The 25,032-nt window shown below is 41.7% G+C and overlaps 1 protein-coding gene across 6 annotated transcripts in view; it reads right to left on the bottom strand.

The window, feature by feature from the left end:
* The window catches only part of tnfaip8 (TNF alpha induced protein 8), a 95,157-nt gene that overhangs the window by 19,792 nt on the left and 50,333 nt on the right, over positions 1-25,032 (bottom strand). Inside the window, exon 1 of one of the 6 annotated variants that reach the window (XM_033017486.1) lies at positions 8,886-8,907. The exons of the other annotated variants lie outside the window; for them this stretch is intronic. The gene's annotated coding sequence lies outside the window, so the exon portion shown is untranslated. Of the gene's footprint in view, positions 1-8,885; positions 8,908-25,032 lie in introns of those variants that run through there. 6 annotated transcript variants of the gene reach the window in all.

Raw genomic sequence — 25,032 nt, 5'->3', positions numbered from 1 at the left:
ATTCCTATTAAATCTTTTCCCCTTCACCTTATATCCACTGGTTCTCGAATCAATTTCTGGTTCTCTGGTTTCCTTAGTTATTGTTAACTTTGTATATTTTTTGCAGCCAATTGCTGTGCTTCAAATCCTGTTTCAACTATTTTAGAAGAGGAAATAATCATAAGGCATCTGTGCTCAGGCAGCAGCTGTTACTACACAAAAAAAGCTTTTTCCTCCCAGTCTCACTAAAGGCAGAAATATGATTTGCCATAACTCATGACTTACTGTTCTATAGGTCAGTTAAATATATCAAGCGATATACTTCATAGCCTTAGATTGAATTTTTTGTAACATGAAGCTGGAGGAGATAAGCTATATTAACAATAAGAGCAGATGTTTGATTTTCACTGTTACTATACTTGTATAGTCAACATGGTCTCCAAACATGTAAGGCTTACAATGTTGGTGCTTACGTTCTTGAGCATATCACTGAAAGTATGTGTGGTGATATATGGATTCTACATCCCAATCTGTTAATTTAGTTTTATACGATTGCAGAAAATCATCACTATTTTGTATACTTTGCGATAGATCATCAACATGCCTTTGGAAAGATGCCAGATCTATTTCTCTCTGCCAGATCTGGTATTAGATTTTATCCTCACTGAATGCCAGCTTTACTACAAATAATAAATAATGGGCCGTCAGTCTCACTCTCACCCTCAAAAAATGGCTAAAAATTAGGTTGGCAGTCTCATCTCACGAGGTTGGCAGTCTCATCTCACGAGGTTGGCAGTCTCATCTCACGAGGTTGGCAGTCTCATCTCACGAGGTTAATACCCGGGATAGCAGGACTGTCATTTGGATGATCAGCCATGATCACATTGAATGGCGGTGCTGGCTCGAAGCACCGAATGGCCTACTCCTGCACCTATTGTCTATTGTCATGCGAGGAAAGATTGGAAACACTGGGCTTGTATATACTGGAATTTGGAAGGATGAGAGGACATCTTATAGAAACATATAAAATTATAAAATGACTGGACTAGCTAGATGCAGGAAAAATGTTCCCAATGTTGGGGGAGTCCAGAACCAGGGGCCACAGTTTAAGAATAAAGGGGAAAACCGAGATGAGAAAAAACGTTTTCACCCATAGAGTTGTGAATTTGTCGAATTTTCTGCCACAGAAGGCAGTAGAGGCGAATTCACTGGATTAATTAAAAAAAGAGTGGGATAGAGCTCTAGGGGCTAACAAAATCAAGGGATATGGGCAGAAGGCAGGCACTGGTTACTGATTGCGGATGATCAGCCATGATCACAATGAATGGCCAAATGGCCCCCTCCTGCATCTATTTTCTATGTTTCTCTAAAGCTCAGCATAAGAAGCAGCACCTGATTTGTACCCAAACAAATAACAAAAATAACTGATCACACCCTGGTTATGTTTCTAAAATCGTTTTGGGCAGATTACAAACCATAAACTCCAAAGGCCAGTAAGTTTGTATTTTCTGCTTGCAAGGTGCAAGTAATTACTCTAGAAGTGGCGGCACGATAGCCCAGCACCAGAAACCCTGGGTTTAATCCCATCTACGGGTGCTGTCTGAACGTTCTCCCCTTGACCTTGTGGGTTTTCTCCAGGATCTTCGGTTTCCTCCCACACTCCAAAGACGTAAAGGTTTGTAAGTTAATTGGCTTGGCATAAGAGTAAATTGTCCGTCGTGTGCGTAGGGTAACGTTAATGTGCGTGGATCGCTGGTCGGTGTGGACTCAGTGGGCTGAAGGGCCTGCTTCTGCGCTGTATATCTAAACTAAAATAAACTAAAGGTGCTCACAATGGCCACTGGGAACACTTGTGTACATTTGGATACATCTGTATTATATCAACCTATTTTGTTCTAATTACTTCGTATGGATATCAGCTGGCATGATTCTACTACAAAGGTGCCATGCTGACTCCACCACTTTGATGATTCTCAGGAACAGCAGCACGGTACTTTCAGGACCGGAAGTGGTAGTGCATGTTGGCATAAACGATGTCGGAAAGAAGGGGATGAATATTCTGAAGCGTGACTTTAGAGAGCTCGGAAAAGGGCTGAAAAGCAGGACCTCCAGGGTGGTTATCTCCGGTTTGCTTCCAGTTCCTCGTGCTGGCGAGAGCAGGAACAGGGAGATACAGGACCTGAATGTGTGGCTGGGGAACTGGTGCAGGGGGCAGGGATTTAGATTCTTAGACCACTGGGATCTGTTTTGGAGTGAGGGGGGAACTGTACAAAAGGGACGGATTGCACCTTAACAGGTGGGGGACCAGCATTCTGGCAGGCAGGTTTGCCACTGTGACACAGGTGGTTTCAAACTAAATAAGGTGGGGGTGTGTCAAATGGGATATTCAAGGACGGAGTTAAAGGGAAAGGGAATAAAGGGATATTTAATGACCCCAGAATTAATGGGAAAGAAAGCTCACAAAGGGATAGGAGAGTATGGCCAAGTGTAGTAGGGATCGATGTGAATGGTGAGATGCGTAAGGAATTAAAAGTACTGTATTTAAATGCGCAAAGTATAAGAAGTAAAGTAGATGAGCTTGAGGCTCAGATAGAGGTTGGTGGATATGACATTGTAGGGATTACCGAGACGTGGACGCAGGAGGATCGGGCCTGGGAACTTAATATTCAGGGTTATACATCCTATAGAAAGGACAGGCAGGTAGGCAGAGGAGGGGGGGTAGCTCTGCTGGTGACAAATGGAATTCAGTCCCTTGCGAGGGAAGACATAGGGACTGATGAGGTTGAGTCACTGTGGATTGAGTTGAGGAATTGTAAAGGCAAGAAGACACTAATTGGTGTTATCTACAGACCCCCAAATAGTAGCCCGGATGTAGGGTGTAAGTTGCAGCAGGAGTTAAAACTGGCATGTAACAAGGGTAATGCCACTGTGGTGATGGGGGATTTCAATATGCAGGTAGACTGGGAAAATCAGGTTGGTTCAGGACCCCAAGAAAGAGAGTTTGTAGAATGCCTCCGAGATAGATTCTTAGAGCAGCTTGTAATGGAGCCGACCAGAGAAAAGGCAATTCTGGATTTAGTGTTATCCAATGAACCAAATTTGATAAGAGAACTCGAGGTAAAGGAACCGCTTGGAGGTAGTGATCATAATATGATTAGATTTAATCTGCAATTTGAGAAGGAGAAGGTTAAATCGGAAGTGGTAGTGATGCAGCTGAACAAAGGGGATTATGAAGGCATGAGAGAGGAGCTGGCCAAGGTAGATTGGAAAGGGATCCTAGCAGGAATGACGGTGGAACAGCAATGGCAGGAATTTCTGGGCACAATCCAAAAGACACAGGATCATTTCATTCCAAAAATAAAGAAAGATTCTAAGGGGAGTAGGAGGCAACCGTGGCTGACAAGAAAAGTTAGGGTTAGAATAAAACTAAAAGAAAAGATGTATAACACAGCAAAGAGTAGCCGGAAGCCAGAGGATTGGGAAACTTTCAGAGGACAACAGAAGGAAACAAAACGGGCAATACGGGCTGAAAAGATGAAGTACGAAGGGAAGCTGGCCAGGAATATAAAGAAGGACAGTAAAAGCTTCTTTAGATATGTTAAGGGAAAAAGAATAGCAAAGTCAAATGTGGGTCCCTTGACGGCAGACACGGGTGAAATTATTATGGGGAACAAGGAAATGGCAGAAGAGTTGAATAGGTACTTCAGATCTGTCCTCACTAAGGAAGACACAAACAATCTCCCAGATGTACTGGAGGGCAGAGGATCTAAGGGGGTCGAGGAACTGAAATAAATTTTCATTAGGTGAGAAATAGTATTGGGTAGGCTAAAGGGACTGAAGGATGATAAATCCCTGGGGCCTGATGGACGGCATCCCAGGGTCCTCAGGGAGGTGGCTCTAGAAACAGTGGACGCATTGGTGATTATTTTCCAATGTTCAATAGATTCAGGATCAGTTCCTGTGGATTGGAGGATAGCTAATGTTATCCCACTTTTCAAGGAGCGAGAGAGAAAACGGGGAATTACAGACCAGTTAGCCTGACTTCGGTGGTGGGAAAGATGCTGGAGTCAATTATTAAAGAGGTAATAATGGGGCATTGGATAGCAGTAAAAGGATTAGTCCAAGTCAGCATGGATTTATAAATGGAAAATCATGCTTGACTAATCTTCTGGAATTTTTTGAGGATGTGACAAATGGATGAAGAGGAGCCAGTGGATGTCGTGTATCTAGACTTTCAGAAAGACTTTGATAAGGTCCCGCACGGGAGACTAGTGACTAAAATTAGAGCACATGGTATTGGGGGTAGGGTGTTGACGTGGATAGCAAATTGGTTGGCAGACAGGAAGCAAAGAGTAGGAGTGAACGGGTCCTTTTCAGAATGGCATGCAGTGGCGAGTGGAGTGCCGCAAGGCTCAGTGTTGGGGCCACAACTGTTTACATATATATATATATTAATGATTTGGAAGAGGGAATTAGGAGCAACATTGGCAAGTATGCGGATGACACAAAACTGGGTGGCAGTGTGAACTGTGAAGAGGATGTTAGGAGGTTGCAGGGTGACCTGGATAGGTTGAGTGAGTGGGCAGATGCGTGGCAGATGCAGTATAATATAGATAAATGTGAGGTTATCCACTTTGGTGGCAAAAACAAGGTGGCACATTATTATCTCAATGGGGTTAGGTTAGGTAAGGGGGAGGTACAGCGAGACCTGGGTGTCCTTGTACACCGGTCACTGAAAGTTGGCGTGCAGGTACATCAGGCAGTGAAGAAAGTGAATGGAATGTTGGCCTTCATAACAAGAGGATTTCAGTATAGGAGGAGAGAGGTTCTTCTGCAGTTGTATAGGGCTCTGGTAAGACCACATCTGGAGTATTGCGTACAGTTTTGGTCTCCTAATTTGAGGAAGGACATCCTTGTAATTGAGGCAGTGCAACGTAGGCTCACGAGATTGATCCCTGGGATGGCGGGACTGTCATATGAGGAAAGATTGAAAAGACTAGGCTTGAAAGATTGAAAAGACTGGAGTTTAGAAGGATGAGGGGGGTTCTTATAGAAACATATAACATTAAAAAGTACTGGACAAGCTAGATGCAGGAAAAATGTTCCCAATGTTGGGCGAGTCCAGAACCACGCGACACAGTCTTAGAATAAAGGGGAGGCCATTTAAGACTGAGGTGAGAAAAAACTTTTTCACCCAGAGAGTTGTGAATTTATGGAATTCCCTGCCACAGAGGGCAGTGGAGGCCAAATCACTGGATGGATTTAAGAGAGAGTTAGATAGAGCTCTAGGGGTTAGTGGAGTCAAGGGATATGGGGAGAAGGCAGGCACGGGTTATTGATAGGGGACGATCAGCCATGATCACACTGAATGGCGGTGCTGGCTCGAAGGGCCGAATGGCCTCCTCCTGCACCTATTTACTATGTTTCTATGACATTTGTGCTACTGTCATAGAGCACAAGGGAAGTGTCATAGTGTAATGGGAGGGTTTCCAAACTTGTGTTCGAAATCAACACGATTAAGAGGCAAAATAACCTAAAATATTTGGATTCCTTACTGGTACAATTTTTAAATATTTTGTTCTTTTATAGTTGTTGTTCCATTTTGCACCTCTTGTTGAATGAAGGCCGATTAGCAGATCATCTCACATCCCATTTCTTTCTGTTTGAGAACTGTCTATTATTGCAAAGTTATTACTGTTTGAAGAATCTCATAAGGTGTCGTGAGATTCCAATATCATCTTTTTTCAAACTTTGAAATTAGGTCTGTAACTGAATAGAGTTAAATTACACTTTTTGAAGTGTCCCCTGATCTTATTGAGGTGTATAAAATCATGAGAGGAATAGATTGGGTAAATGCACAGAATCTCTTGCGCAGAGTAGGTGAATCGAGAATAAGAGGACATAGGTTTCAGGTGAAGGGGAAAAGATTTAACAGGAATTTGAGGGGTAACGTTTTCACACTCAGGTTGGTGGGTTTTCTGGAACAAGCTGCCAGAGGCGGTAGTTGAGGCAGAGACTTTTCCATCATTAAAGAAACAGTTAGACAGGTACATGGATAGGACAGATTTGGAGGCATATGGACCAAACGTGGGCAGGTGGGACTAGTGTAGCTGGGACATGTTGGCTGGTTTCGGCACATTGGGCCGAAGGGCCTGTTTCTTGAACTGAACTGAACTTTATTTATAGAGCACTTTAAAAACAACCACTGTTGCAACAAAGTGCTGTACATGACTAATCACAAACATAAAACAAAACAATAAAAACATTAAAAGACAGTAAAAACAATAGAAACACTAAAAACAGGAGCAAAGTCTCATGCAGGGGCGAAAGCCAAGGAATAGAAAAGGGTTTTAAGACTAGTTTTGAAAATGGACAGTGAAAGGGCCTGTCTAATGTGCAAAGGTAGAGTGTTCCATAATGTCGGAGCAGCAACAGAGAAGGCTCTATCCCCTCTGAGCTTCCGCTTAGACCTCGGTACCTCCAGGAGCAGCTGATCAGCTGACCTGAGGCACCGAGCAGGAGCGTAATATGAAGCAGCTCAGAGAGGTAAGGCGGGGCGAGACCATTTAAAGATTTAAAAACAAATAAAAGAAATTTAAATTGAACTCTAAAGTACACAGGCAGCCAGTGGAGGGAGGCCAGAATAGGCGTTATGTGCTCCCTCTTACGTGTTCCAGTTAAAAGGCGAGCAGCAGCATTCTGAACCAACTGGAGACGTGCAAGGGAAGATTGGCTAACTCCAAAATAAAGTGCGTTACAGTAATCCAGCCGAGACGTGATGAAGGCATGGATTACTGTTTCAAAATGCTGTCGTTCAGGAATGGGCTTCACCTTTGCCAGCTGCCTTAAATGAAAGAAGCTGGACTTAACTACCGCGCCTATTTGACGATCTAATTTAAAATCACTGTCCATCTTAAAACCCAAGTTTAAAACTATTGGCTTCACATACAGTGCCAAGGGACCCAAGTCAACAGGGGGAAGTTCACGGGAGCCATTGGGACCAAACACTATCACTTCTGTTTTCTTTTCATTAAAATTTAAAATGTTTAGGGCCATCCAGGATTTAATGTCATCAAGACATAACAGAAGTGGTTTGACTGAGAAAGCATCTTTCTTCTTCAGCGGCACATATATAGCTTCAGTTTCCATACTGTATCACTCTATGACACTCTCTAAAATTGAAACATAATTTCAAATGGAGGCAAAAGAGTTTGCATCTTGATCAAATGGAACACTGACTATCAGCAACTGCTAAGTAATTATCCCCTTGAATCAAGAGGAGGTTACCAGATGTCCTTCTGACCTTATTGAGTAGCTCTGGTACTTTGCATTGTTCTGCTAAATATCTATTGGTGTACTTGAATACAAGTGTTCTCAAGTGGGACATTTGAGGAATAGCCATAATGATGAGTTTTTGTTTTGCCGATTTTGGTGCTACATAGCTCTTTGACTCCATGTCTGTTAAATGTTTGTTGTTTCTGACTATCCAGGGTTAGGCGCCTCTGCGAATGAATAGCGGCTGATGTTTTACTTACCAACATGGTTACAATTCCTGCTGGTGTTGAATTATGATAATTGCACCACTGCTATCATCACTGAGACAAGTCTGATACTGGAAAAGCACCACCACTGAGCACATGAATCTCACACAAAAATGCATGAAACTAGCAAAGACACACCAAAATGCATATAAAGCAGCTTATTACCTCAATTTGACAACTATTTTTCTAGTGCTATGCAAAAACATTTCTAGACCATATGTTTAGCGATTTTATTTCCTTATTCCTCATTATTAACTCAGTGTCTCAGCTTCTAAGGGAGCTGATGTTAACTTTCATTACTGCCATTTTACAATATATTTCATTTCTTTCTTTCATTTTCTACTTCTTTATCATTTTTTAAGTCATTCTTTGTTAGTTTCTGAAATTTTCCCAGTCTTTGCTGGTTTCTAAAAAAATTCATAGAACTCGGGCCTAATTGTACTCATCACAAACTCATAAGCCTTTCCTTTTCTTTATTTAATTTTCAGATTCTTGTTCTGGACTTCTCTTTCCCCTTCGCTCCTTGTAAGCCACCAGTTTTACTTTAAAGTGTGTACAAGCAGGAAGTCGCACCAAATTGTTGTTGTGTTGAAAAGTTCTCTCATATTGCAATAATGCTTGTTGGATTATCCTGTTTTGCTTTTATTCAGCTGTGTTATCAATTGCAATTTTGATTTTGACATTTTATTCCACATCCGTTCTACGTGTGGAAATGACTGACTTCCAGCTCCGCTAAAAGAAATGTTCAGGCAATTTTCCATTGCAAGTTACAACTCACCAGTGAGGATATGAAGATAACCCTCAGTGGTATATTATTTTATAGTTATCCATCAATTGTAAAGTAGTAGACTTCAACAACTTAGATGGTCAATATTTCATAGCTTGCTTTCCATGATTTAAAGTTACATTTCTGTTAGAAATCCTGAATTATATTTCTGTCCATCCCTTATTCAGAAACAGAATCACTCAACTGCAGCAACACCACATATTCTACAAATTCAAGCTGAATGCAGTCTTTGATTTGTCAGTGCGCATGATATTTTAGCAGCTGACGAACTTAATTTCCAATTGAAGGCTTTCCTTTGTTTACAAGTTTACAAGATAAATGCTCTCATATATTAGTTCTAACCAGTGCTATTTTCGTGACGGCATGTGCAAGTACCGCTGCCGACACTTCCAAAAAGTCAAAAATTGATTGATGTGCAGAAGCCAGCAGCGTTGTTTGAATTGATGCATGCATACCGACACCTTTTTGTCTTCAAGAAAATAACTGGTTGTAATAGCAGGTACTCACATTCTCTCAAACATGGTCTTGTAAATAAATATAAACATTATTTAACAAATCCCATTAAAAAATGAGCATACCTTTTATCCCATCTGCTGCGGGCTCCATTGTAAAATGAAACTGCAACTAGTTGAATTGCGCACAATATCAATCAGTAAGGCTTTTTATTTTAAAAAAACAACTAAAATAAATATATATAAAAGCTCCATACAAAGGGAGCAGAAAAAGGAAACAAAACTATGAACTGTTCTATTTCATCTACTTTCTTCAAGAAAGATTAAAAAATGTTTACCCTGTTAGTTCACGCTTTTACTTCATACTTTTAGAAGGGATCCTCCCTCTAACTCAGTGAGGTGGAGTCAAAACAACTTGTGAGCACACATCACTTCCAACATGTGACATTAAAAAAAAATCAACTACAAACTAAAGACCAACAAAAAAACAAAGAAGCACTGCCTAATTTTAACTATTTCAGTAGAAGATCTGACAAACATACAATCAAAGGAGTCCAAGGAACTAATTCACGTTTGATTAAACACATCTGCCATCTCCATGACCAAAATCAGCTGAAAGGACAAGATTATAACTACACATATATATATTACACATATTATACATACTACACACAGTATACATCTTGGGTGCTACATTTCAAATGGTGATTAAATAGTTATAGGTCTAAGTTTTAAATGAAGTTAATTCTTCATAATTTCAAATAATTGGGGGGATTTTGACAGAAGCTTTTTTGACGTAAGCAAAATCAATTGCTCAATTGTGTAACACTCAATCCATTTTTAGATTTCATTGAAAATTCTGGGCTAGAAATTCTTCAAAGCTTAATAAGAACCTTGACAGTTTTATATCTCCCCTGCAGCAGAAATATTCCATGAATATGAGGCCCCAGGCATCGAAACTAGAATTACCCTTACACATGAAGCCACACATGGCTCTTTCTTTTGCTTGCATTGTCATTACAGAACTAGCAGAATAAATGAGTTAGGAGACAGGAACTTGGAGAATGGAATAGCATTGGTGCAAGAGGCAAGAAGGGACAAATAATAGTTAAGGTAGCTGTGGGAGTCAGTTGGTTTTGTAGTGGATGTTGGTAGTCAGTCCTGAGATCCAAAAAAAGGAAGGGAAGAGTCAAAGAGAGTAAGAAGGAATTTGGCAGCAAAAGTAATGACATTATCAACCTCTGCATACGTTTAGAAGGCAGCACTAATGTACCAGAACAACAACAAAAAAAGTTCAGGGATTGGACTAAAAGCTGGTAAAATATAAAATAGAGGGAAAAGAAAGGTAGGGATTTGGAATTTAGTGAGAATTCATTGTAGAGGCAGGATTAAGGGTGGAGTGACAGCAAGAGAAGGAACTGCATGGAAAGAGAGTTATCAACTTTGGGGAAAGGGACATTCAGGTTGCATCTGCAATTGAGTGGTCAACAAACAGACAAGTGTGTCAATCTTCAGGAGCACTCTGGAGCCAGGGGCACAGTGTTAACCCCTAAGAATGTCAACAGTGAGTTGAAGGAGGCAACATGCACACCCAACCATGAGAAGATCAGCATCATGCATTTACAGGATTTGGAAATACACAATCTGTGTACAATGGACCCAAGTGCAATAATTAATCGGAGAGGAAACAAAAAGGTTTCACCATGTGAAGCCCAACGTGTCCAACAGCTTGTGGTTTACTGCTCCTATCCAACTTAATTATTCGTTACTTGTGTTCAAGTCTTGAATTTCAAGAACACAATGTGATATTGAAATTCTATAATGAAATGCAAACATGATTTGATTATAATGGTGCTGTTGTTTGTTAGAAATTAATATCTTGGCATATTTGTAAAAAAAATTGTAATTTGTGCAAATATTATGTTGATTTGGTATTTTCGCTGAGGCATTATCCATGCTATGCAGTGCAACCAATTCACATTGGAAGACCATTTTCTATTTCTGCTTCTAAATAGCAGCAGATATTTGAATAATGTTTCACATTTACTTATACAGCATGTCACCATGGCACAGAATTTACAGCGACAGCTCATTTGTACCAAAATTCCAATACATTAGATTCACCAGATATTCCAACACTTCAGCACGCTAACATTTGCTAATAAGCTGATTACAGTAATTCAACAACCCATTTTGTTTTTAATCATTTGCAGATTGTTTCACTCTCCATCTTTTTTTTTATTTACAAAAATGAAAATATGATCCACCAATCTTATATTCATCCTGTGACAGCAATTTGCTGATCTGGTTAATATGATATCACTTTTTAAATTGTCATTTCTGGGAGTGATGCAAATCACATGATTGCAAACTAATTCAAGTTTCTAAACTGCAAAGTTTTTGGATGCTGGAAGGCATATTCATTTCAAATCTCACATCCCAAGTTTTGCTGAGGAAATATATCGAAGACAATGCAAGCCCCACAAACCGTAGTTATCCGATAATCTAGTTCAGATAATTCAGAGCAGCAGCGTAATGATCTCTGATAATCAACTTTAATTAAATCAACTTTACAGTAATTTCCATAACTGCACCCTCGTTATTGCTCTCCTGTCCCCATTTTTTGTTACTTGCACAATCTTTGCCCACTTTTACCCTAACTCTTTCAATCCCATCCTCCATTTTAAGAACTCCAATTCTTTGCTCTAACTGTCCTATTTTCATTTCAGTCATCTAATTGTTTCATGCAATTAATTGATATTCATGTTGGAAAGGGAGACTTGAGGACGTGTGATCACAACATGAGAGGATTTTACATGGAGTTTGAAAATGATGTAGAACATCCAAAACTAGGGGCTTAATTTTAAACAAAGGAATACTTAGGTATGGGGTGAGTTGGCTGTCGTTGTTTGGGAAAGCATAGTGTAAGGCCTGATGGTGAATACGCAATATTGAAGAAATAATGCATGTTGCAAACTAAAATTCCTTTTAAGGCACCATAATTCAAAAGTAAAAGTGATTCATGTGTGGTTGGCAAGAGATATTGGTGATAACACTAAATCAAAGGAAGTGCCAGAAATAGAAGCACGCCTGAGGATTGGGAGCTTTTTAAACTCAGCAAAGGAGGACCACAAAATCGATTATGAAAGAACAATATATGTTGGCAAGAAATATCAAAAATAGATCTGTGGGAATTCTCTCATGACCAGTGCAGAATTAATGACAGTGGTGTAGTTCCTTTTTTGAAAGGTTTTTGATGATGTTCCACAGAGGAATTCATTCAATAAGGTTAGGGCACATTGACACGGAATTGGTTACTGGACAAGTTGGCGGCGCTGGGAACGGCTGCGGCTCGCCTGCAGTCCGTTTGTTTTTACTTTTACTTTTTTGTGTTGTTTTTTTCGTTTTGTCTAGTTGTGTTTTTGGTTTTTAGGTTGTGTTTATGTGGGGGTGGGGGGTGGGGTGTTGAAACGGGGTTTGCTGTCTCTCCCTTGGGGGGAATACGACTTTTTCGTCGTATCCCCCCTCTCTGCCTCCGTCTGCGCTGAGGCCTAATGGCGGAGCTGGCGACCTCGAGACTCCGGAGGCAGCCTGTCAGGACTCGCCCTGGGTTCGCTCCCGTGAGGGCGGCCCAGCTCGGGGCTGGAACTGCACTCCCGTGAGGTCGGCCTGGCGAGGGGCCGAGACTCTCCCGTGAGGGGCTGTGGCACTCCCGTCGGAATGGCCCAGCCCGAGGGAGGAACGGCACTCCCGTCGGAGCGGCCCAGCCCGAGGGAGGAACGGCACTCCCGTCGGGGCGGCCCAGCTCGAGGGAGGAACGGCACTCACGTGAGGGCGATCCGGCTCGGGGCTGGAACGGTGCTCCGGTGGCTGGGACGGCGTTCTGGCGGCGGTGACCTGAGTCCTGGGTTCAGCTGCGGGCCAGTGGCTGCGTCCGCTGCACTGGAGGGCGGCAGCTTCGACCACCCCGGGCCGCGGTGTTTGAGCCGCCCCGTTGCGGGGTTCGGTGAGCCGCGGGACTGATTTACCATCGCCCGGTGGGGTATCGCCTCAGCGCAGAGGGAGAAGAGGAGGGAAGAGACTGCAGCCCTAAGATTTTTGCCTCCACCACAGTGAGGAGGTGCTTGGAGGACTCACTGTGGTGGTGTTAATTTGTGTTTATTGTTGTTATTATTGTATGATTGTATGTATGACTGCAGGCACGAAATTTCGTCCAGACCGTAAGGTCTGAATGACAATAAACGCATTCAATTCAATTCAATTCAATAGGTGAAAACATAATGGAAATTTGCTCAAGATTTGCTCTGAAAATTAATTCAAAGTGCTGGAGAAACTCAGCAGGTCAGGCAGCATCTCTGGAGAAAAAGAGTGGGCACCGTTTTGGATCGGGACCCTTCTATAGACTAAAGGTAGAGGATGGGGAGGGGGTGCAGGTGGTGAAGAGCTGGAGGCGAGAGAAGACTGGGACCCATTCAAAGCCAGCCATAGATGACCTCAGGCAGGGTGGTACCCTCATAGGCCCATTGTTGGCTAGGGAAGGTGGTAGGAGGGATCCATGTGGAGAACTATGGAACTGGTTAAACAACTAGGGGGAGGAAGGGAGCAAGGAGGGAGGGGAGAGAAGTGTGGGTCGAAGTTACCTAAAATTAGATAATTCAATCTTATTCTCACTGAGTTGTAAGCTACCCAAGTGAAATATGAGATGCTGTTCTGATTTTTTGCTCTGATGTACGAACCTTGTTGCAAACCTTTTAGCTGAAACTTTCATAGTTATTTCCTTACTCAGATGGTAAGATCGTAAAATAAGAGGGTAGGATTTAAGATCTTGAACCGAAATGTCACCTAACTTCACTAAGAAGTATTTTCCGGTAGAGCAATAGCTTCACATTCAATAGTACCTTCAGAAGTGAATGGGATAAATGTATGAAAAAGCTAATAGTTACAGAAATGGGACTAATTAGATTATTTTCTTTTAGGTCTTGTGCAAATTTGATGGGCCAAATGGCCACCTCTTAGTAGGTATGTGACAATACTTACATTCAGCGGCGCTGCAATTCTGCCACTGGCCGTGTGCGCGATTTCGGCGCGTTTGAGGGGGGAGGGGGGGGGCGGGGTTAAAGCGCGGTTTTCGCCGACCTGGTCCTGGATTATATTTTGTTGGAGTGCAAGCGTTTGCTAAAGAATCGTTCCGACGGTCGTTCTGTGTGTTTTAAAAAATATTTGTCCGACAAGTTAATCGCTGGAGTGATTTTAAAATCAGCTTCTGAAGCCGTCAACGCCGACAACGGGGCCGGATTTTACGTAGGGGACAGGTAAAAGAAAGTAGTTTATTTTTATGTATAAAAGTGTTTCTTAAGATGCATTTAATTCACATTTTAAGTTGCAAAACAGTGATATTTTCCCCCAAACGAATCGGCAGTGTTTTTGCTGCCAATACGGGTTTAAATCCACCGCAACCGCAACATTCCAATTGATCGCGTTCCAGAAAAACCCACTCGCAAGCTGATTTAAATGGCCATTAATTTACAGGTATTAAACATTAAATTCCTTCTATTTGGCCTATAAACCCATGACAATGAGATAAAAAAATTATGTTATATTGTGAATTCTTGTGTGAATGTTATTTGGACACTTAGGCTATTTAAAAATGTTAATCTATTCTTAAGAAATGGATAGATGTTTAGATCTAGTAATTGAATTTTGTAATTAGCTACAATTAGGTAACTAATTATATGATTTAATTTCAAGTCATCTAAGTAAGATTGTTTCATATTTGTTTCAGAATGCTTCAATCTATAATAACTGAAATTTTATTTCAGTTCTCTTAATTTTTAAGAAAGTTATGGGCTTTTGACTGTTCTCGATCACAGCTTTTGTGTTAAGTCAATGAAAAAGCAATAGGGAACAAGATGCTAATTTCCGAGTATGGAAATGGCCATAACTTTTTTAATACTGAAAGTAAATTAGGTGTCAAATTAAACTTATTTTTATGCTTTATTTGATGGGATAAATTACAGACTTGATTTTTTAAATCTCAAAATGTTGTAACATTGCTACTCTAAGAGTAACTGGTTTTGTGATTCTATCACACAGATTTCCACTGGTTCGCGTCCTTTTCCCTCAGCAGCCTTCAGACTCAACTAATCACCCTTTCACATTTCCATCAAGTCTTCAATGCCAACATAAAACAGATCTTCCACTGCCCTCCTCCCCCTATTTGGCATTCCAACAAGTCAGCTCCCTCCACAACGCCTCGGTCCAATTTTAATCATACTGAACACTCCTCCCTTTCCTCCAACAACTTCCCAATCGAGTACAGGAAATTTAGCAAGCATCCTCTTTTTCCAGCAGGTATTTGTTTTCCCCATATATTTGGGCATCTTATTCAGTGCATACAATACTGTGGGCAATTACCGTGGGGAAACAAAATAGAGACTGGGTATAGGCTTTGCAGACTTTGTGGCTTCTTGTTTGCACCTGACCTGCTGATTATTTACAGTGTCAGCTGAGGATAAGGCTATATACCATCTGGGGCATCAGGAAGAGGGGTAATCAAAGATAGAGGTCGATATTTTGATAAAAGGTAACTGTAAATTGGTATTAATCCATATACTTAGTACAATTGATATAACACGGTGAAATGTTTTCTCATAAAATGGTTAGCACTTCGGTGGTAAAGGGACAGTGGTAATAGGTCTAATTTTCCGGTTGCATCAGAAAATAATTTATAGGATTTAATTCAGATAAATGCATGGTATTACATTTTGATAAGTAAAAGGATTTAAAACAACGTACTACATAGTAGTCAGGTTTGGAAGGTGAGATCTCATGGGGTCAAAGGCAAGCTAGCCAATTGATCATTGCAGGAGGATTTCCTGGAATATGTATGGGATGGTTTTTAAACCAATATGTAGAGGAACCGACTAGAGGGGAGGCCATCCTAGACTGGGTATTGTGTAATGAGGAAGAATCAGTTAGCAATCTTGTTGTGCAAGGCCCCTTGGGCAACACTGACCATATTGTGGAATTCTGCATTAGGATGGAGAGTGACACGGTTAATTCAGAGACTAGGGTCCTGAACTTCAATAAAGGAGACTTTGAAGGTATGAGATGGGAATTGGCTAGGATAGACTGGAAACTTATACTTAAAGGGTTGACAGTGGAGATGCAATGGTGAAGATTTAAAGAAAGCATGGATGAACTCCAGAAATTGTTCATCCCTGTCTGGCGAAAAAATAAAACTGGGAAGGCGGCTCAACTGCAGCTGACGATGGAAGTCAAGGATAGTGTTAAAGCCAAGGAAGAGGCATATCAATTGGCCAGAAGAAGCAGCAAACCAGAGGACTGGGAGAAATTTAGAACTCAGAGGAGGACAAAGGGGTTAATTAAGAGTGGGGGGAAAAAGAGCATGAAAGAAAGCTGGCAGGAAATATAAAAACTGACTGTAAAAGTTTCTATAGGTAATGAAAAAGGAAATCATTAGTGAAGACGAATGTAGGTCCCTAACAGTCAGAGACAGGTAGATTTATAATGGGAAATAAGGAAATGGCAGAATAGTTAAACAAGTAGTTTGGTTCTGTCTTTACTAAGGAAGACACAAACACATACTAGGGGACTGAGGATCTAGTGGGAGGGACGGACTGAAGGGAATCCACATTAGTCAGAAAATGGTGTTAGGTAAACTGTTGGGACTGCAGTTATCTGAAGGCAGATAAATCCCCAGAGCCAGATGGTCTGCATCCCAGAGTACTCAAGGGGGTGGCCCTAGAAATCGTGGATGCATTGGTGATCATTTTCCAATGTTCTCTTGAATCTGGATCAGTTCCTGTGGACTGGAGAGTAGCCAATGTAACTCAATTTTTTAAGAAAGGATGGAGAGCAAAAACGGGGAGTTATAAACCAGTTAGCCTTACTTCGGTAGTGGGGAAGTTGCTGGAGTCGATTATTAAAGATGTTATATAAGCGCATTTGGAAAGCAGTGACAGGATCGGTCAAAGTCAGCATGGATTTATGAAGGGAAATCATGCTTGAATAATATTTTGGATTTTTTTGAGGATGTAACAAGTAGAATGGATAAGGGAGAGCCAGTGGATGTGGTGTATCTGGACTTTCAAAAAGCCTTTGACAAAGTCCCACACAAGAGATTAGTGTGCAAAATTAGAGCACATGCTATTGGGGGTAGGGTATTGACATGGATAGAGAACTGTTTGGCAGACAGGAGGCAAAGAATAGGAATGAACGGGTCCTTTTCAGAATGGCAGGCAGTGACGAGTGGGGTGCCACAAGGTTCGGTGCTGGGACCCCAGTTGGTCACAATATATATTAACGATTTAGACGAGGGAATTAAATGTAACATCTCACAGTTTGCGGATGACACAAAGCTGGGTGGCAGTGTGAGCTGCGAGGAGTATGCTATGAGGCTGCAGGGTGACTTGGATAGGTTGGGTGAGTGGGCAGAAGCATGGCAGATGCAGTATAAAACGGAAATATGTGATGTTGTCCACTTTGGTGGCAAGAACAGGAAGGCAGATTATTATCTGAATGGTGTCACATTAGGAGAAGGGGAGGTGCAACGAGACCTGGGTGTGCTTGTACATCAGTCACTGAAAGTAAGCATGCAGGTACAGCAGGCAGTGAAGAAAGCCAATGGCATTTTGGCCTTCATTACGAGAGGATTTGAGTTTAGGCGCAAGGAGGTTCTACTGCAGTTGTACAGGGCCCTGGTGAGACCGTACATGGAGTAGTGTGTGCAATTTTGGTCTCCTAATTTGAGGAAGGACATTATTGCTATTGAGGGAGTGCAGCGCAGGTTCACCAGGTTAATGGTGGGACTGACGTATGATGAAAGAATGGGTTAACTGGGATGTATTTGCTGGAATTTAGAAGGATCAGAGGGGATCTTACAGAAACATATAAAAATCTTAGAGGATTGGACAGGGTAGATGCAGGAAAAATGTTCCCCATGTTGGGGGAGTCCAGAATCAGTGGCCACAGTTTAAGAATAAGGGGTAGGTCATTTAGGACTGAGATGAGGAAAAACTTTTTCATTCAGGGAGTTGTGAATCTGTGGAATTCTCTGCCACAGAAGGCAGTGGAGGCCAATTCACTGGATGTTTTCAATAGAGAGTTAGATTTAGCTCTTAGGGCTAAGGGAATCAAGGGATATGGGGAAAAAGCCAGAACGGGGTACTGATTTTGGATGATCAGCCATGATCATATTGAATGGTGATGCTAGCTCAAAGGGCCGAATGGCCTACTCCTGCACCTATTTTCTATGTTTTATATATGGATACAAATTGTAATAAAAGGGAACTGTAGATGCTGGTTTCTACCAAAGATACACACAACATTTTGGAGTAACTCAGCAGGTCAGGCAGCATCTCTGGACAAAATGGAGAGGTGACATTTCGGGTCAGGACCTTCTTGAGGTCCGAAGCCTTTCAAGATTAGAACATGGAAAGGTTCATCAAGAACCATTTATTTTAGTTTAGTTTATTGTGTACCGAAGTACAGTGAAAATCTTTCTTCTTGCTTGTAGCTCACCTGCTGACTATTTACAGTGTTATCTGATGATATCTGAGACATTTAAAATTAGTTGAGATTGAGCTAGTAAAACTTGCAGGTACTTTGAGTCAGGTTAATGTAAAGAAGTTCATGCTAAATGAAATGTATCTAATTCCAGTAATGAGGAACCAGGTAATATTCAAGGGGAATACCAAACATATTCCTGGACTTCCTTAAAATGATTGTTTCAACCAATGCCATGTGTTTTTAAATTGATTGATAGCATTGGCAATTTTCAACATATGTTGGTGAATGCTTAAGCTGAGCAAACCTGTACACTTATTTCAAAGGGCTGGCTACAAATAGTATTAATATATTATTGTCACGTGTACTGAGATACAATGAAAATCTTTTGTCTTCATTTCTAAAGGAATTCTTCATTTCTAGTCAAGAATATAAAGGAGGATAGTAAAAGCTTCTTCAGGTATGTGAAGAGGAAAAAATTAATTAAGACCAAAGTTGGACCCTTGAAGACTGAAAAGGGTGAATCTATTATGGGGAACAAGGAATTGGCAGATGAGTTGAACAGGTACTTTGGATGAGTCTTCACTAAGGAAGACACAAACAATCTTCCTGATCTACTAGTGGCCAGAGGATCTGGGGTGATGGAGGAACTGAAGGGAATCCACATTGGGTAGGAAATGGTGTTGGGTAGACTGATGGGACTGAAGGCTGATAAATCCCCAGGGTCTGATAGTCTGCATCCCAGGGTACTTAAGGAAGTGGCTCTCGAAATCGTGGACGCATTGCTGATCATTTTCCGATGTTCTATAGATTTAGGATCAGTTCCTGTGGATTGGGGGGTAGCTAATATTATCCCACTTTTTAAGAAAGGTTGGAGAGAGAAAACAAGGAATTATAGACCAGTTAGCCTGACATCGGTGGTGGGGAAGATGCTGGAGTCAATCTTAAAAGATGAAATAGCCACACATTTGGATAGCAGTAATAGGATCGGTCCGAGTCAGCATGCATTTACGAAGGGGAAATCATGCTTGACTAATCTTCTGTGATTTTTTGAGGATGTAACTAGGAAAATGGACAAGGGAGAGCCAGTGGATGTAGTGTAGCTCGACTGTCAGAAAGCATTTGACAAGGTCCCACATAGGAGATTAGTGGGCAAAATTAGGGCACATGGTATTGGGGGTAGAATGCTGACATGGATAGAAAATTGGTTGGCAGACAGGAAACAAAGAGTAGGGATTAACGGGTCCCTTTCAGAATGTCAGACAGTGACTAGTAGGGTACCGCAAGGCTCGCTGCTGGGTCCGCAGCTGTTTACAATATATATTAATGATTTAGATGAAGGGATTACGTAACATTAACAAATTTGCAGATGACACAAAGCAATGTAAACTGTGAGGAGGATGCTATGAGAATGCAGGGTGACTTGGACAGATTGGGTGAGTGGGCAGATGCATGGCAGATGCAGTTTAATGTGGATAAATGTGAGGCTACCCACTTTGGTAGCAAAAACAGGAAGGCAATCTAAATGTTGTCAAGTTGAGAACCATTTTTACTGCACACAGAGTAGACTTGATGGGGTGAATGATGCCAAGTTAAACAGATCTCACCTGTCTCCATATGATCAATATCCCTCTATTCCCCGCACTTCCATGTATAGGTTAGAAACTGAGCATCAAAATGTAGGGGGCATAAACATGAGCTGCAGGTCTGAGATGAAGATAAATTTCTTCAATCAAATATTCAGATTCTTGGTTGTTCATCACAGAAGGTTATAGATGCTCAGCCATAAACAGCAATGGGCCCCATAGCAGAAGGGTCCATGTCACGGGGCTGGAAACTGGAAGTATCGTGAGCTAATTCTGCGACCACCATCATCTATTGCAACAAGTGATGGCTCCCACTGATTGTCGCCGGAAGCTTGCGTCCTTTTCAGGATGGACGATGACAGCGGTGTCAACATTTGAAACATGGGAGATGGACACGAAAGAAGATGTTTGAACACGTAAAGTTTGGGAAGTGGACAAATTAAAGGATTAACAAGGAAGTCAGTGAATTGCAGAGCAGACGGTAGGGGCTAAAAGAACAGCTCCATTCTTATTCATCCATAAAGAGATCATGTGGCATGGCAGGACTAATTTCCATCCAATTTAGTATCTGTTCCATTACCTCTGTATTACCTTTATGCCACAACACATACTAAAATTGGTTATTAATAAAGTGGTGTTTAAGATGCCTTTAGATTGCACATGCATATGCAAGGATGAGGGATATGGATCACGTGCAGCCGGAAGAGATTAGTTTAATATGGCTTCATGTTCAATACAGACATCATAGGCTTAAGGGCCTGTTCCAGTGATGTACCGTTATAAAATTCAACACAAAAATTAGATGGCATAAGATTTTAATGCTTTTAAGATTTTAAAAAGGTAATGCTCGTTTTGAGAATAAAGAAAGTTTTATAAAATCATTCTTGAGAATAATTTCCAGGAAAATCGACGATGAACTCGAGTAGATGGTTGAATAGTTTTGAAATTCACCTAACAACAGACATTATTTTTTTCTGCTGTGCATTTCAAAAAGCAGTAAACGATTAAATCAGAAGGATTAATTTCATAGTTAAGTACTATGTACAGCACGGTGGCGCAGCGGTAGAGTTACTGCCTAATATTGCTTTCCGTGCCGGAGACCCGGGTTCGATCTCGACTATGGGTGCTATCTGTACAGAGTTTGTAGGTTCTCCCCATGACCACGTGGGTTTTCTCCTAGATCTTCGGTTTCTTCCCACACTCGAAAGACGTATGTAGGTAAATTGGCTTGGAAAATGTAAAAATTGTCCTTAGTGTATGTAGGATAGTGCTAATGTGCGGGGATCGTTGTAGGACTCCATCCCTCTCCCTGCCTATGTTGTTATCCCCACTCTGAAACATTCTTGGCCCTGGCACCGGAGAGGCAATGCACCATCCTGGAGTTTCACTAATGGCCGCAGGCGCATCTGACTTTGTCCCTGACCATGGAGTCATCTATCACTATTGCTCACCTAAACTTTGACCAACCCTGCTGTATAATAGAGCCAGCCATGGTGCATCTGATCATGCCACTGCTGTTGCTATCCCCTGAGCCCACCCCACAACATTAGCCAAAACATTATACTTATTAGAGAATGGAATAGCCACAGGGGATTCCTGCACTACCCGTCTGGCCCTCCTGGCAGTTACCCACCAACCTGGCTGGACCAGCTGCGTGACCACCACCATGGAACACCTATCTATAACACTCTCAGCCTCCTGTATGTTCAACCTCATATATTCAGCCTCCTGTATATTCTACTGCAGCTGAACCCACATCCAATCCACATGGACTGGGATGAACTACAGCTGGACACACTTCCTGCAGACATAGTTGCCAGAGACATGTGATTTCTCCCTGATCTTCACATTTCACTGGAGCTTACCATTCCACTGTCTGCCTTTACTACTCCTTAAATAACGATTGGATTACAAGACCTTGCCTTACTTAATGCTATTCTTCAACCTCGGAGCCCTTTTCGAAATGGCAGCTCTTGCAAGATCATGCCTCCTTTATGCACGCTGTTGGTCGGGAAAAACAAACTCAAGCACCTACTCGGACCCCACCTTTTTGAACAATCACATCTTCCCCTCCTCCTCAGCTGCACAGCCTGCCGGTTGGAACAAAACAATGGATTTGGATGGGAGAGGAATGGCAGAACCAAACATTGAGGAAGGATGGGGATTAAAAAAAACTTGGAAGTAAAACTAGAAAAGTGGAAGTGATATTGAAGGAATTTAGAAAGAGGTTGTGGTTAATGGCATGCCCTAGGTTAGCAATGTAAGCAGAGTGCCGGATCACATTCTTATTTCCAACCAGACTTCTCTTCACAGAATTAAAAAGAACTGCAAGGAAACAAGCCAATACCATTTTAACTGAAATACTTCTGAGAATAGTCATTAAGAGATTAGCAAGTATTGCATTTAAGCAAAATGTTCTAGCTCAAAATTGATAATTTCCACCATAATGGGACAGATGCAGAAACGGTATTTCTAATGATGGAGGAGTCTAGGTCTGCAATCATAGTCCAAGGATGAGAGGTAAGCAAGATAGGACTGAGATGAGAGTGTGTAGGATAGTGTTAGTTTGCGGGGATCGCTGGTCGGCATGGACTTGGTGGGCCAAAGGGTCTGTTTCTGCTCTGTATCTCTAAACTAAATTAATTGTAAATAAATGTAAACAAGTACAAACTTTCCCCAATTATTGCATTTGCAGGAAATGGTTCAAGACCATTTGTCACCTGCTGCTGGAAATCTGCAAATTGAACCAAAGCACTTTTCCCCAAACACATTGCAAAACTATTATTTTTAATCTACGCAGACCTTTTGGAAAAAATATATTTTTGCGGTGTATTTTATATGAAATACAGCAAAGAGAAATACAATACAAAATGATTTAAAAGAGTTATTTGGCAATAAATTTGGTTGCTTTGAAGGAAATAATCACAGGTTTTTCAACATTATAAATCTCTTGGTAGAACAGAATTCTGGCATTTACCCAGAGCCGGCTGCTTGTAATAAATTTCTTGCTCCTAAAGTTCTCAAGCCATTGAATTCAACAGCAATAAACCTTTCAAGAGTATTCCCACTGCATAAAAAAAACCTTTGGGCAATTCTATTAGTTGATTAGTGTGCTAGCATCTTCTCCAATGAACATTTTTGTAGCATTTTCCCCACTAAAGCAGTAAATCTGAAGCAACACACAGAAACACGGTCTCTTAGGTGTTTTGAATGTCTTCTAAACCATATGCCTGAAGAAATAAACTAAACAGCGGCTAAATTTTCAACAGCATATTAGACTTCACAGACTTTACAAATCAAAGCAATAAATAAGCAAATGAATATTGCAAAGAATGCAATTACATTTGTACACTTAGAATGCACAATAATCAAGATATTAGTACTGTATTGCAAAACACAAAGTGCTAGATTAACTCAGTGGGTCAATATGAAGAAATGTCCAAAGGATCCTTATGGGCTCCACAGTAGCACAGCGGTAGAGTTGCTGCCTTACAGCGCCAGAGACCCGGGTTCGATCCTGACTACAGGTGCTGTCTGTAGAGTTGTACATTCTCCCCATGACCTGCACGGGTTTTCTCCAGTATCTCCTCCCACACTCGTCCCACAGGTTTGTAGGTTAATTGGCTTAGTATAATTGTTTATTGTCCCTAGTGTGTGTATGATCATGTTAGTGTGCAGGGATTGCTGGTTGGCGCAGGCTCATTGGGCCAAAGGGGCTGTTTCCGTGTTGCATCTCTAAACTAAACTAAAACAAACCCAAAATGTTACCTATCCATTCCCTCCATAGATGCTGCCAAACCTACTGAATTACACCAGTACTTTGTGTTTTGCTTAAGACTCAAGCATTTGCACTTTCTTGTGTCTTCATGTTAGCATTGCCATCTCACTGCTCAGGATAAAAGGTTCAAATCTGACATCTGATGCTGTTTCCCTGTGTGGGTTCCATCTGGTTTGCTGATAGGAGTGTTCTGCTTAGAGTTAGCAGGGACACAATGGGCCAAACATCCTCCCTCTGTGGTGTGGTAATGGAATACCAGCAAGTTTATTTAAACATACCATAAGCATATGAGCTGTTGAAAGCATTTTATTGGGGTAAATCACAGCATGGTTTGTATGCACAGCTCTATCCTAGACTGCTCAAAATTGCAGAGAATTGTGAACGCAGTCCAGACCATCACACAAACCAACCTCCCTTCCATTGACGCCATGTATACCTCATGAGGCCTCGGCAAGGCCAGCAGCATAATCAAGGATGAGTCGCACCCAGCCCACTCCCTATTCTCCCATCAGGCAAAAGTTATAGGAGTGTGAAAACACACACCTGCAGATTCAGGGACAGTTTCTTCCCAGCTGTTATCAGGCAACTGAACCATCATACCATAACTGGAGAGCAGTCATGAACAACTATGGACCTCATTGGAGACCCTCGGACTATCTTTGATCTGACTTTTCTGGCTTTACCTTGCAATGAACGTCATTGATGTTTTTCCCTTAATCATGTATCTATACATGATTCAAACAAGAGGACATGACTTGAGAATGAAGGGACAGAAGTTTAGGGGTAACATGAGGAGGAACTTCTTTACTCAGGGACGACAGATGGCACAATGGGCTAAGTGTTCGGCTGGCAACCGGAAGGTAGCCGGCTCGAATCCCGCTTGGAGTGCATACTGTCGTTGTGTCCTTGGGCAAGACACTTCACCCACCTTTGCCTGTGTGTGAATGTGTGTGAGTGATTGGTGGTGGTCGGAGGGGCCGTAGGCGCAGATTGGCAGCCACGCTTCCGTCAGTCTGCCCCAGGGCAGCTGTGGCTACAGAAGTAGCTTACCACCACCGAGTGTGACTGAGGAGTGAATGAATAATGCGATGTAAAGCGCCTTGAGTATTAGAAAGGTGCTATATAAATCCCATCCATTATTATTATTATTACTCAGAGAGTGGTAGCTGCGAATGAGCTTCCAGTGGAAGTGGTGGAGGCAGTTTCGATTTTATCATTTAAAAATAAATTGGATAGGTATATGGACGGGAAAGGAATGGAGGGTTATGGTCTGAGTGCAGGTAGATGGGACTAGGGGAAAATAAGTGTTCGGCACGGACTTGAAGGGCCGAGATGGCCTGTTTTCCGTGCTGTAATTGTTATATGGTTATTATATGGTTAT

Source organism: Amblyraja radiata, chromosome 3 (assembly GCF_010909765.2).
Source record: "Amblyraja radiata isolate CabotCenter1 chromosome 3, sAmbRad1.1.pri, whole genome shotgun sequence".
Lineage (NCBI taxonomy): Eukaryota > Metazoa > Chordata > Chondrichthyes > Rajiformes > Rajidae > Amblyraja > Amblyraja radiata.
Note: the sequence above shows the minus strand (reverse complement) of the source record. Positions and strands in the feature narration are given on the sequence as shown.